Source organism: Haematobia irritans, chromosome 2, assembly GCF_050003625.1.
Source record: "Haematobia irritans isolate KBUSLIRL chromosome 2, ASM5000362v1, whole genome shotgun sequence".
Lineage (NCBI taxonomy): Eukaryota > Metazoa > Arthropoda > Insecta > Diptera > Muscidae > Haematobia > Haematobia irritans.
In genome coordinates, this window is record NC_134398.1 from 50816110 (window position 1) to 50828121 (window position 12012).

The window sequence follows — 12012 nt, forward strand, 5'->3', positions numbered from 1 at the left end:
ATGGATGCTGCCTATGGTAGGGTGTTTAACCATAATTGATTTTGTGGCTATGGACTGTGGGAGCCTTTGAAAGCTAACTTCAGTCGGGCAATGGGGGGGTTCTTGTCCATTTCACACAAAACAGTCTTAACAGAAAATTATTTTAGACTCCCTTTCTTATAAATCATACCGGGCTATGGGATCAAAACTAAATCAAAAATCAAAATTGATACTGAATAGATAAAAGAATTCGTATTCCCCTCCATACAATGTGATCTCAGATATTATGAGATCTGCGCCTCTTGACCCTCCCGATCCTATTGTCCTGATCGCGCTCTATATCAGAACCCCATATGACTTTACCTTAGTCACACATCACCACATTTGTACGAAAACGCAAAATTTGAGATCACCAATTCATTTTAGAATATATATAAATTTATTCAAATCATTATCCTAGTGTATATCAATAATTATTTAACAACGAAATTCAAATTATTCGAGTATATTCAAATAGTATATAAAAATTATTTCGACAAATAGTGATATGAAATAATTGACATTTTAAACGGAGATATAAATTGTAGATAAAAAGTTTACGATTTTACATTTTCTTTGTTTGAATATCGAATTCAGAAAAATATAAATTTAGTCATGAAAATTTAGATTTATAAGTATTAAGAAAAAAAAAATCCGAAAATATCAAATTATGACATGAACAAAACGATATATTAAACAATGGCAACTCTATGAATCTCAATTAAAATGAGAATGCAATCCGGAACTAAATCGTGAGAAAAAACTAGCCACACTTGATTCGAGATGTTTCACAAATTCCAACTTCTTAAAAATAACACAAAACTGCATTCAAAAGTTTTTTTTTTATTCTTTTTGTTTACTCACCGGTCATGCAAATATTCGATGAAGGCCTTCAGGAATGTTTGATGCGGGGGAGAGGTAATTATTTTATGTTGCAACGTAGATGTTCGATGATGCGCAGGTTTGGTATGCGGTTAATGATCATTAATACGATCGATTGCCTTGCTGAGCATTTCAATGCACTTATGAATGGAGTTTTTTGATGATTTTTGTTGAGAATGAAATGTATTAGGGTGGTTCTTAAAAACTATTGCATTTCAAATGGGGCTGGTTTCACTCTTTATGAAATCGAATTGCCTTATCAAAAAAAATAATTAAATTAGTTTTTTTTTTTTTTTAAAGCAAACAAGAAAATCGTGCAAAAAATTGGTATATACTTAACTTAAGAAATTTTTTATTTTTGACCATAATGAATAATTTGACTTTTCATTATGGAGACATTTCTGTCATATAATTTCTGCTTCTATTACGGGTTTGAAATTTTATGATGAGGGTCTTGATTGGGGTTTTATTGTAGATGAATTTTGTACGGCATAACTTCTTACATTGTGGCAATTTAAATCGAGTGCAGAAATTGGTCAAACTATGGTTGATGGGTTTTCTTTCCACAATTGAGAAAAAAAAAAATAACCTTCCCTCCTCTCTGCCTGTAGAACACCGTAGGCTTCTTGGAATTTGGCAATCAGGAGGAGGGTGAAGAGAAACAATGTGCTTGACCACAATGAGGCAACTGCAAAATCTTTTTATATTGCTTCGCAAAATTCTTCCTTCACAACACAAAATAATTTACGTGGCACTTGGACTGGATCTTTTGGCCTTTGGTAATATCCAATTTTCTATGGAAAAATTAAATACAAAATGTGTGAGATATTACAAATCTCAAATTTTCCGATTTTCACAGAAGTTCACAAAAATACATTGGCGTATTACCTTTTTGTAAATAAAAACACTGATTAAAGAATTTTTGTAGAGTACTGCTGCGTTGATTACACTGAAATTTTTCAATTAATTTTAACTTTTATGGATTCACGTTTATGTGATATTTTGTGTATTGATCACTTTTATTACGTCTGTACTCTATGAAGCGTTCAAAAGGAAGGAAGTTTCTGGATTTTTGATAATTATGCTTTTGACATGCTCTGAGCCGATGAGAGCGACCATTAATCGAAACATTGATTAACTTATCAATAACCATCGATTCATGATACCATTAAGGTATTAGCAAAACAGGGTTGCCCCAAAGCATTTTAAATATTAAACGCTAAATTGAAATATCATCAGATTAAAATTGCTTTGTCTATCACGTTAAATCTAAATCATTTTTATGATTTTTTTTGTGCCAAAATATTAATAATTCAATGTTGTAAAATGAAAATTAATAAATTTGTCAATGATCGGAAATAGAAATGAATTTTTGTAAAAACAATTTACAATTTGTGCCCACGTTCATTGAAAGCAATATCAAAAATTATTTTGCACCAAAAAAAAAAAAAAATAAAAATTGGAAATTTTGTGATTGGAAAAAATGAAGAAAAACCCATTACACATGCAGAAATTGGAAGAGCAAAATTCATTCAAAATTCATCTGATTCAGTTGAAATTAGGTACGTGATTGTAATATATGGCCTCAAACAACCATGCAAAAATTGGTCGAAATCGGTACATAATTATATATAGCCCCCATATAAACCGATCCCCAGATTTGACCTCCGGAGACCCTTGAAAGAGAAAAATTCGTCCGATTCGGTTTAAATTTGGTACGTAATGTTAGTATATGGTCTCTAACAACCATGCAAAAATTGGTCCATATCGGTCCATAATTATATATAGCCCCCATACAAACCGATCCCCAATTTTGACCTCCGGAACCACTTGGAGGAGCAAAATTCATCCGATTCGGTTGAAATTTGGTACATTGCGCTAGTATATGGTCGCTAACAACCATGCCAAAATTGGTCCATATCGGGTTATAGTTATATATAGCCGATCACAAACAATTTGGTCCATATCGGTTCATATTCATGGTTGCCACTCGAGCCAAAAATAATCTACTAAAATTTTATATCTATAGAAATTTTTGTCAAAATTTTATTCCAATAGAAAATTTTGTAAACATTTTATTTCTATAGAACATTTTGTTAAGATTTTATTTGTATAAAAATTTTGTCAACATTTTATTTCTATAGAAAACTTTGCCAAAATTTTATTTCTATAGAAAATTTGTCAAAATTTATTTCTATAGAAAATTTTGTCAAAATTTATTTCTATAGAAAATTTTGTCAAAATTTTATTTCTAGAAAATTTTGTCAAAATTAATTTCTATAGAAAATTTTGTGAAAATTTTATTTCTATAGAAAATGTTGTCAACATTTGATTTCTATAGAACATTTTGTCAACATTTAATTTCTATTGAAAATTTTGTCCAAATTTTTTTCTATAGAAAATTTTGTCAACATTTTATTTCTATAGAAAATTTTGTCAATATTTTATTTCTATAGAAAATTTTCTCAAAATTTTGTCAAATTGAATTGTATACTAAATACGTCCTTTTGTCGTTTAATATATACCACGTATGGACTAACTTACAATTTAGAAGACGGTGCTGTGCAGTTTTAAAATACCTTACCATCGGAAAGTGTTACCGCAACCCAAGTAATTCGATTGTGGATGACAGTATTTAGTAGAAGTTTTTACGCAATCCATGGTGGAGGGTACATAAGATTCGGCCTGGCCGAACTTACGGCCGTATATACTTGTTTTTGTATAGATTGTTTTTTCATAATTTTATTGCTATAGCAAATTTGTTAAAATTTTATTTCTGTATAAAATTTGTTAAAATTTTATTTCTGTATAAAATTTTGTCAAAATTTTATTTCTATAGAAAATTTTGTCAAAATTTTATTTGTATAGAAAATTTTGTCAACATTTTATTCCTATAGAAAAGTTTGTCAAAATTTTATTTCTATAGAAAATTTTGTCAAAATTTTATTTCTATAGAATATTTTGTCAAAATTTTATTCCTATAGAAAATTTTATCAAAATTTTATTTCTATAGAAAATTTTGTCAAAATTTTATTTCTATAGAAAATTTTGTCAAAATTTTATTTCCAAAAAAAAATTTTGTCAAAATTGTATTTCTATAGAAACTTTTTCAAAATTTTATTTCAATAGAAAATTTTGTCAAAATTTTTTTTTTTTAAATGTTTTTTTTTTTAATTTTACTTCTAAAAATTTGAGAAAATTTTCTGTAGAAATTAAATTTTAAAAAAATCTCTATAAACAAAATTTTTATTTCTACAGAAAATTTTCTCAAATTTTTATTCTTTTGCTTTATTCTTAAAGTTTTCTATACTTTTGGTGTAATTTTAATTCTATAGAAAATTTACTTAAATTTTTATTTTTATTGAAATTTTTACTTCCACAGATTTTTTTTTTTTCAAAATTTTAGTTCCATAGAATTTTTTTCAAAATTTTATTTCTATTGAAAAATTTCTCATTTATTTTTGTATAGATTGTTTTTTTTTCAAAATTTTATTTCTATAGAAAATTTTGCCAACATTTTACTTCTATAGAAAAATTTTTCAAAATTTTATTTCTTTAGAAAAATTTGTCAAAATTTTATTTCTATAGAAAATCTTGTCAAAATTTTATTTCTAAATAAACTTTGTCAAAATTTGTTTAAATTTTTATACCCTGCGCCACACTGTGGAACAGGGTATTATAAGTTAGTGCGTATGTTTGTAACACCCAGAAGGAGACGAGATAGACACATGGTGTCTTTGGCAATAATGCTCAGGGTGGGTCCCTGAGTCGATATAACCATGTCCGTCTGTCCGTCTGTCCGTCCGTCCGTCCGTCCGTCTGTCTGTGAACACATTTTTGTGATCAAAGTCTAGGTCGCAATTTAAGTCCAATCGCCTTCATATTTGGCACATGTTCCTAATTTGGGTCAGAATAGAACCCTATTGATTTTGGAAGAAATCGGTTCAGATTTACATATAGCTCCCATATATATCTTTCGCCCTATATGCACTAATATGGACCCAGCAGCCAGAGTTTTATACCGATTTGCTTGAAATTTTGTACAAACATAACACTTAGTCGTACAGTCAAATGTGCAAAATTTGATTGAAATCGGTTCAGATTTAGGTATAGCTCCCATATATATCTTTCGCCCGATATGCACTAATATGGTCCTAAAAGCCAGAGTTTTGGCCCAATTTGGTTGAAATTTTGCACAGGGAGTAGATTTAGCATTATAGGTATGCGTGCCAAATTTGGTTGAAATCGATTCAGATTTAGATATAGCTCCCATATATATATATCTTTCGCCCGATATGCACTTATATGGACCTAGAAGCCAGAGTTTTATCCCGAAATTTTGCACAAGGAGTACAATTGATAGTATAGTCATGTGTGCCAAATTTGATTGAAATCGGTTCAGATTTAGATATAGCTTCCATAAATATTTTTCGCCCGATATGGACTTATATGGCCCCAGAAGCCAGAGTTTTGGCCCAATTTGGTTGAAATTGTGCACTAGAAGTACAATTAGTAATATAGTCATATGTGCCAAATTTGATTGAAATCGGTTCAGATTTAGATATAGCTCCCGTATATATGTTTTTCTGATTTCGACAAAAATGGTCAAAATACCAACATTTTCCTTGTTAAATCGCCACTGCTTAGTCGAAAAGTTGTAAAAATGACTCTAATTTTCCTAAACTTCTAATACATATATATCGAGCGATAATTCATAAATAAATTTTTGCGAATTTTCCTTAAAATTGCTTCAGATTTAAATGCTTCCCATATTTTTTTACTAAAATTATGTTCCACCCTAGTGCATTAGCCAATTTAAATTTTGAATCTATAGATTTTGTAAAAGTCTATCAAATTCTGTCCAAATCGAGTGATATTTAAATGTATGTATTTGGGACAAACCTTTATATATAGCACCCAACACATTTGACGGATGTGAGATGGTATCGAAAATTTAGATCTACAAAGTGGTGCAGGGTATAATATAGTCGGCACCGCCCGACTTTAGACTTTCCTTACTTGTTTTTCATTAAATTTATGACACGAATTTTTCATTGGAAATAAGGAAACCTAACGCAAAATTTAACTTATTTTTATTGCGAAATAATTATTTGTTTGTAGTTAAATGTATGTCTAAAACATTTTATGAAATAAACGTGGGTATAAAGTTCAATGACCGTACACATATTTGTGGGAATCAATACGATTCCCAAAAATAGTAAGAATGTATGGTTAAAATGCTCATGATTTTGTGTCAATGATTTTCTTCTTTAATTTTAGTTCATTTTTTCTTCTATGAGAGGGTGTAATTTCGTGAACTGAATTTTAAAAATACAGCAGGGCATCAAATAACGCCTTTTGGAAATCTCCAAATGTGAAGTACAATTTAGTTAAATTTTCGCAAGACGTAGTTCATTCTTGCCATAAAACTTTTTTTCTGTGTACAATTTACAATTTTTTTTACTTTTTGTCCATCTTTGTGACATTTTGAGGATTTGTAACAATATTTCTGAATTTCATTTCTTTTTAGATTTTGCTTTTTTATTGGTTGTTAGCTTTCAATTCAAAACATAAAATTGTGCTAATTTTAAAAATGTAACGTTATTTTTTGAGAAGTTTTGTAAAGTCTGTACAATTCAATTTTGTTTTATATTTGTTGTTAACTTTTCGTTCAAAAAATAAAATTTGGTAATTTATATTAATAAATAATAAAAAAACAAATACTCCTTATCAAGACATTTCTCCAATCTCAATATTTCCCTATACAATAGTGATCATCGCGTTAGATGAGGCTTAAGTGTATCTGAATACTGAAAGTCATGAAATTGAGATGAAGACATTAAATCTCTAAACAATAAAGAGAAACTCGTACATTCATTTCAAAGTGCTCTTTCAGTCACACAATGAAATATAAGATATTGCTAAGAGAAATAGGAATTCTCTTAAATAAGAGTTTAGTCGAATAGGTGAGTTTTGAATCTCTAGTTTGCAACAATCTATATAAAAAATTGCAAATGTTTTATTTTGTGAAGTGTAGTGTATGTGATATCACTTTATGGACCATTTACAAGAACAAGAAAATTTATAATTTATTTCACACAAAAATTTCAGTATATGACAACTCTCAAAAGTAAAATTAAGTAAGTATCGTTATGAGTATTTAAGAAAAACGTACTGCCGTTTTAGCTCTTCTTGACAATCAAAAGCTAAAGTAAATACTCTCAGAATATTTCAAAAAGTATACACTCAAAGAAAAAATATCTTATGTACCCTCCACCATGGATTACGTACAAAGTTCTACTAAAGACTGTCACCATAATCGAATTAATTGGGTTGTATGTTAGCTCATATGGAGTATTTATTAAATAAAAAAGTCAGGTTAATATAGGTATTTAAGCCTTCTTAGTTCTTGATCATTTTATAAAGGGGAGGGTATAAGTAATTATGAACCAATTTTCGTTCCTCCATGAGGCTTCAGAGGTCAAAGCTTGAGGGTTGCTTTTCAAGGGCGCTATATAATAATTGACTGATATGGACCAATTTTTGCATGGTTGTTAGAGGCCATAGATTAATGACATGTATCAACTTTCACCCAGTTCGGATGAAATTTGCTCCTCTTAGAGGCTCCACAAGCACTGTTGCCATAGGTGAATTCTACCAAAAATGATAGAGTTTTTACTGTTTAGTAGATTGGTTTTTACGTTTTGGAAGATTTGCAAAGAGGATAGGAGAGGATTTTGACAAAATTTTCTATAGAAAAAAGTATTGAAAAAAATGTTTATATACAAAAATTTGGACAACATTTACTATAGATATAAAATTTTGACACAATTTGTATACAAATAAAATTTTGACAAAATAAGTAAATAAAATGTTGAAAAAATTTTTCTATAGAAATAAAATTTTGACAAAATTTTTTATAAAAAAAAATTTGACAAATTTGTTCTATAGAAATAAAATTTTGGCAAAACTTTCTATAGAAATATAATTTTGACAAGATTTTTATAACATAGAAATAACATTATTTTTTATAGAAATAAAATTTTGACAAATTTTTCTATAGAAATAATATGTTGACAAAATTTTTTATACAAAAAAAAATGTGGACAAAATTTTCTATAGAAATAAAATTTTGACGAAATTTTTATAGAAAAAACATTTTGACAAAATTTTCTATAGAAATAACATTTTGACAATTTTTTCTATAAAAATAAAATTTTGACACAATTTTCTATAGAAAAAAAAAATGTTGACAAAATTTTTTATATAAAAAAATGTGGACAACATTTTTTATAGAAATAAAATTTTGACGAAATTTTTATAGAAATAACATTTTGACAAAATATTCTAAAGAAATAAAATTTTGACAAAATTTTCTACAGAACTAAAATTTTGAAAAATTTTTCTATATAAATAAAATTTTTACAAAATTTTCTATAGAAAAAAAACATGTTGACAAAGTTTTTTATATAAAAAAATTTGGACAAAATTTTCTAGAGAAATAACATTTTGACGAAATTTTTATAGAAATAAAATTTTAACAAAATGTTTATAGAAATAACATTTTGACATAATTTTCTATAGAAATAAAATTTTGACAAATTTTTCTATCGAAATAAAATTTTGACAAAATTTTCTATAGCAAAAAAATATTGACAACATTTTTTATATACAAAAACGTGGACAAAATTTTCTATAGAAAAAAATGTTGACAAAATTTTTTATATAAAAAAGTGTGGACAAAATTTTCTATAGAAATAAAGTTTTGACGAAATTTTTATAGAAATAACATTTTGACAAAATTTTCTATAGAAATAAAATTTTGAAAATTTTTCTATAGAAATAACATTTTTACAAAATTTTTTTATAGCAAAAAAAACAATGTTGACAAAATTTTTTATATAAAAAAATGTGGACAAAATTTTCTATAGATATACAATTTTGATGAAATTTTTATAGAAATAACATTTTGACAAAATTTTTTATAGAAATAAAATTTTGACAAATTTTTCTATAGAAATAAAATTTTGACAAAATTTTCTATAGCAAAAAAAAAGTTGACAAAATTTTTTATATAAAACAAGTAAGGAAAGTCTAAAGTCGGGCGGGGCCGACTATATTATACCCTGCACCACTTTGTAGACCTAATTTTTGATACCATATCACATCCGTCAAATGTGTTGGGTGCTATATAGAAAGGTTTGTCCCAAATACATACATTTAAATATCACTCGATCTGGACAGAATTTGATAGACTTCTACAAAATCAATAGGCTCAAAATTTAAGCCGGCTAATGCACTAGAGTGCAACACAATGTTAGTGGGAAACATTTAAATCTGAAGCAATTTTAAGGAAACTTCGCAAAAGTTTATTTATGATTTATCGCTCGATATATATGTATTAGAAGTTTAGGAAAATTAGAGTCATTTTTACAACTTTTCGACTAAGCAGAGGCGATTTTACAAGGAAAATGTTGGTATTTTGACCATTTTTGTCGAAATCAGAAAAACATATATATGGGAGCTATATCTAAATCTGAACCGATTTCAACCAAATTTAGCACGCATCGCTACAATGCTAATTCTACTCCCTATGCAAAATTTCAACTAAATCGGAGTTAAAAATTGGCCTCTGTGGTCATATGAGTGTAAATCGGGCGAAAGCTATAAATGGGAGCTATATATAAATCTTCACCGATTTCAAACAAATTTGGCTCGCATAGCTACAATGCTAAATCTACATCCTGTGCAAAATTACAACCAAATTGGGCCAAAACTCTGGCTATTAGAACCATATTAGTCCATATCGGGCGAAAGATATATATGGGAGCTATATCTAAATCTGAACCGATTTCAATCAAATTTGGCACACATGACTATACTATCAATTGTACTCCTTGTGCAAAATTTCGGGATAAAACTCTGGCTTCTAGGTCCATATAAGTGCATATCGGGCGAAAGATATATATATGGGAGCTATATCTAAATCTGAATCGATTTCAACCAAATTTGGCACGCATAGCTACAATGCTAAATCTACTCCTTGTGCAAAATTTCAACCAAATTGGGCCCAAAACTCGGGCTTTTACGACCATATTAGTCCATATCGGGCGAAAGATATATATGGGAGCTATATCTAAATCTGAACCGATTTCAATCAAATTTTGCACTCTTGACTATACAACTAAGTGTTATATTTGTACAAAATTTCAAGCAAATCGGTATCAAACTCTGGTTGCTGGGTCCATATTAGTGCGAAAGATATATATGGGAGCTATATCTAAATCTGAACCGACTTCTTCCAAAATCAATTGGGTTCTATTCTGACCCAAATTAGGAACATGTGCCAAATTTGAAGGCGATTGGACTTAAATTGCGACCTAGACTTTGATCACAAACATGTGTTCACAGACAGACGAACGGACGGACAGACGGACGGACAGACAGACGGACGGACAGACGGACATGGTTATATCGACTCAGGGACCCACCCTGAGCATTATTGCCAAAGACACCATGTGTCTATCTCGTCTCCTTCTGGGTGTTACAAACATATGCACTAACTTATAATACCCTGTTCCACAGTGTGGCGCAGGGTATAAAAATGTGGACAAAATTTTCTATAGAAATAAAATTTTGACGAAATTTTTATGGATATAACATTTTGGCATAATTTTCTATAGAAATAAAATTTTGACAAAATTTTCGATACATATTTCGGCTAAAATTTTGACAAAGTTTTCTATAGAAAAAATTTTGACAAAATTTTCTATATAAAAAAAATGTGGAGAAAACATTGTATAGAAATAAAATTTTGATAAAAATTTCTCCCAATTTTGGTAGGTTAGTTTTGGCTCGATTGGCAACCGCGTCTCCAAGCCAATCGTCTATAAACTATGGACTGATGTGGACCAATTTTTATCCACAAGGCAAATCGAGGGATCGGGGGCTATGTATAATTATGGATCGCATATTGACCAATTTTTTCAAGGTTGTTAAAGGGCATATACAATGGTGGTGGGTATTAAAATGATTAGAAAAGTTTACATTTTTAATTAAAGTATTAACTATCCCAATAAACATTTTAGTTAAAGGCAGGTATTATATTGGCATTATCGTGGTAAAATAGCAATTTTTCACGGCTACTTTTCTTTAATAATTAATTTTAGAGAAAAACAACTTTCTCAATTGTACCTTTGGGTTAATTATAATAAAATTTGGGTTTGTTATAATAAAATTTGCCAACAAAGTTATCTTATTCTAATTTACCGATTATTTTTTTTAGTTTTTGCCAGCTAAACTTGAACTCTGTACCCACTTAACATAAAAAAATCTTCCTGTTAAAAATATAATTGAAAATTTTGCTCGTAAACCATTAGTTAATATATTTATTTATTTTTATTTTTTTTTTATTTATATTTATTATGAAAATAACCAAGCCAATAGTCCAATAGAAGATAGCTAAAAAAATACTATTATTTTCATTAAATTGTTACTCAAATCCATGGAAATATTATATTTTTATAATCGAAAAAAATCAGAGAGTTTTTAATCATATGCATTTTTAATTGAATAACTACAAAAATTAATTGAAAAAAAGGTAAAGTTTAACTTCCCAGTAAAAAAAGCGTCGCCAAAAAAGTAGTGAAAATGTTCTTTTTAGATCCGGAAGTGGTGCAAAAATGGCGCAGAAGCGATGAATTTAACATGGGCTTGTCATAGGACGGATGTCCACTATTTCAACAGCCGTTGCACTGAATTTGCATCACTTCTTAAGGTGTGATCCGAATTCAGTGTTTTGGATGTGAATGAAAAAAATTGTGTGATATTTTGCCAAATAAAAAAATTGTATAATTTTTTATGATTTTAAATGCATAATAAAGCTTGTTCTCAAATATTTTCAAAAATTCACAATTTTTTTAGATTGGATTTAGCATTTTTTTCGACAAAATTTAAATAATCTGTACCATTTTATGAATTCTTAAACTGTTTTTAACCTATTTGAAACAAAAAAAGTTAAAATTACCCATTAAAAATATGAAAAAAGCGAGTTATAAAAAAATGAATTAAAAGAACATCCTGTGTAGTTAAAATAAAGAACATCTTTGGGAG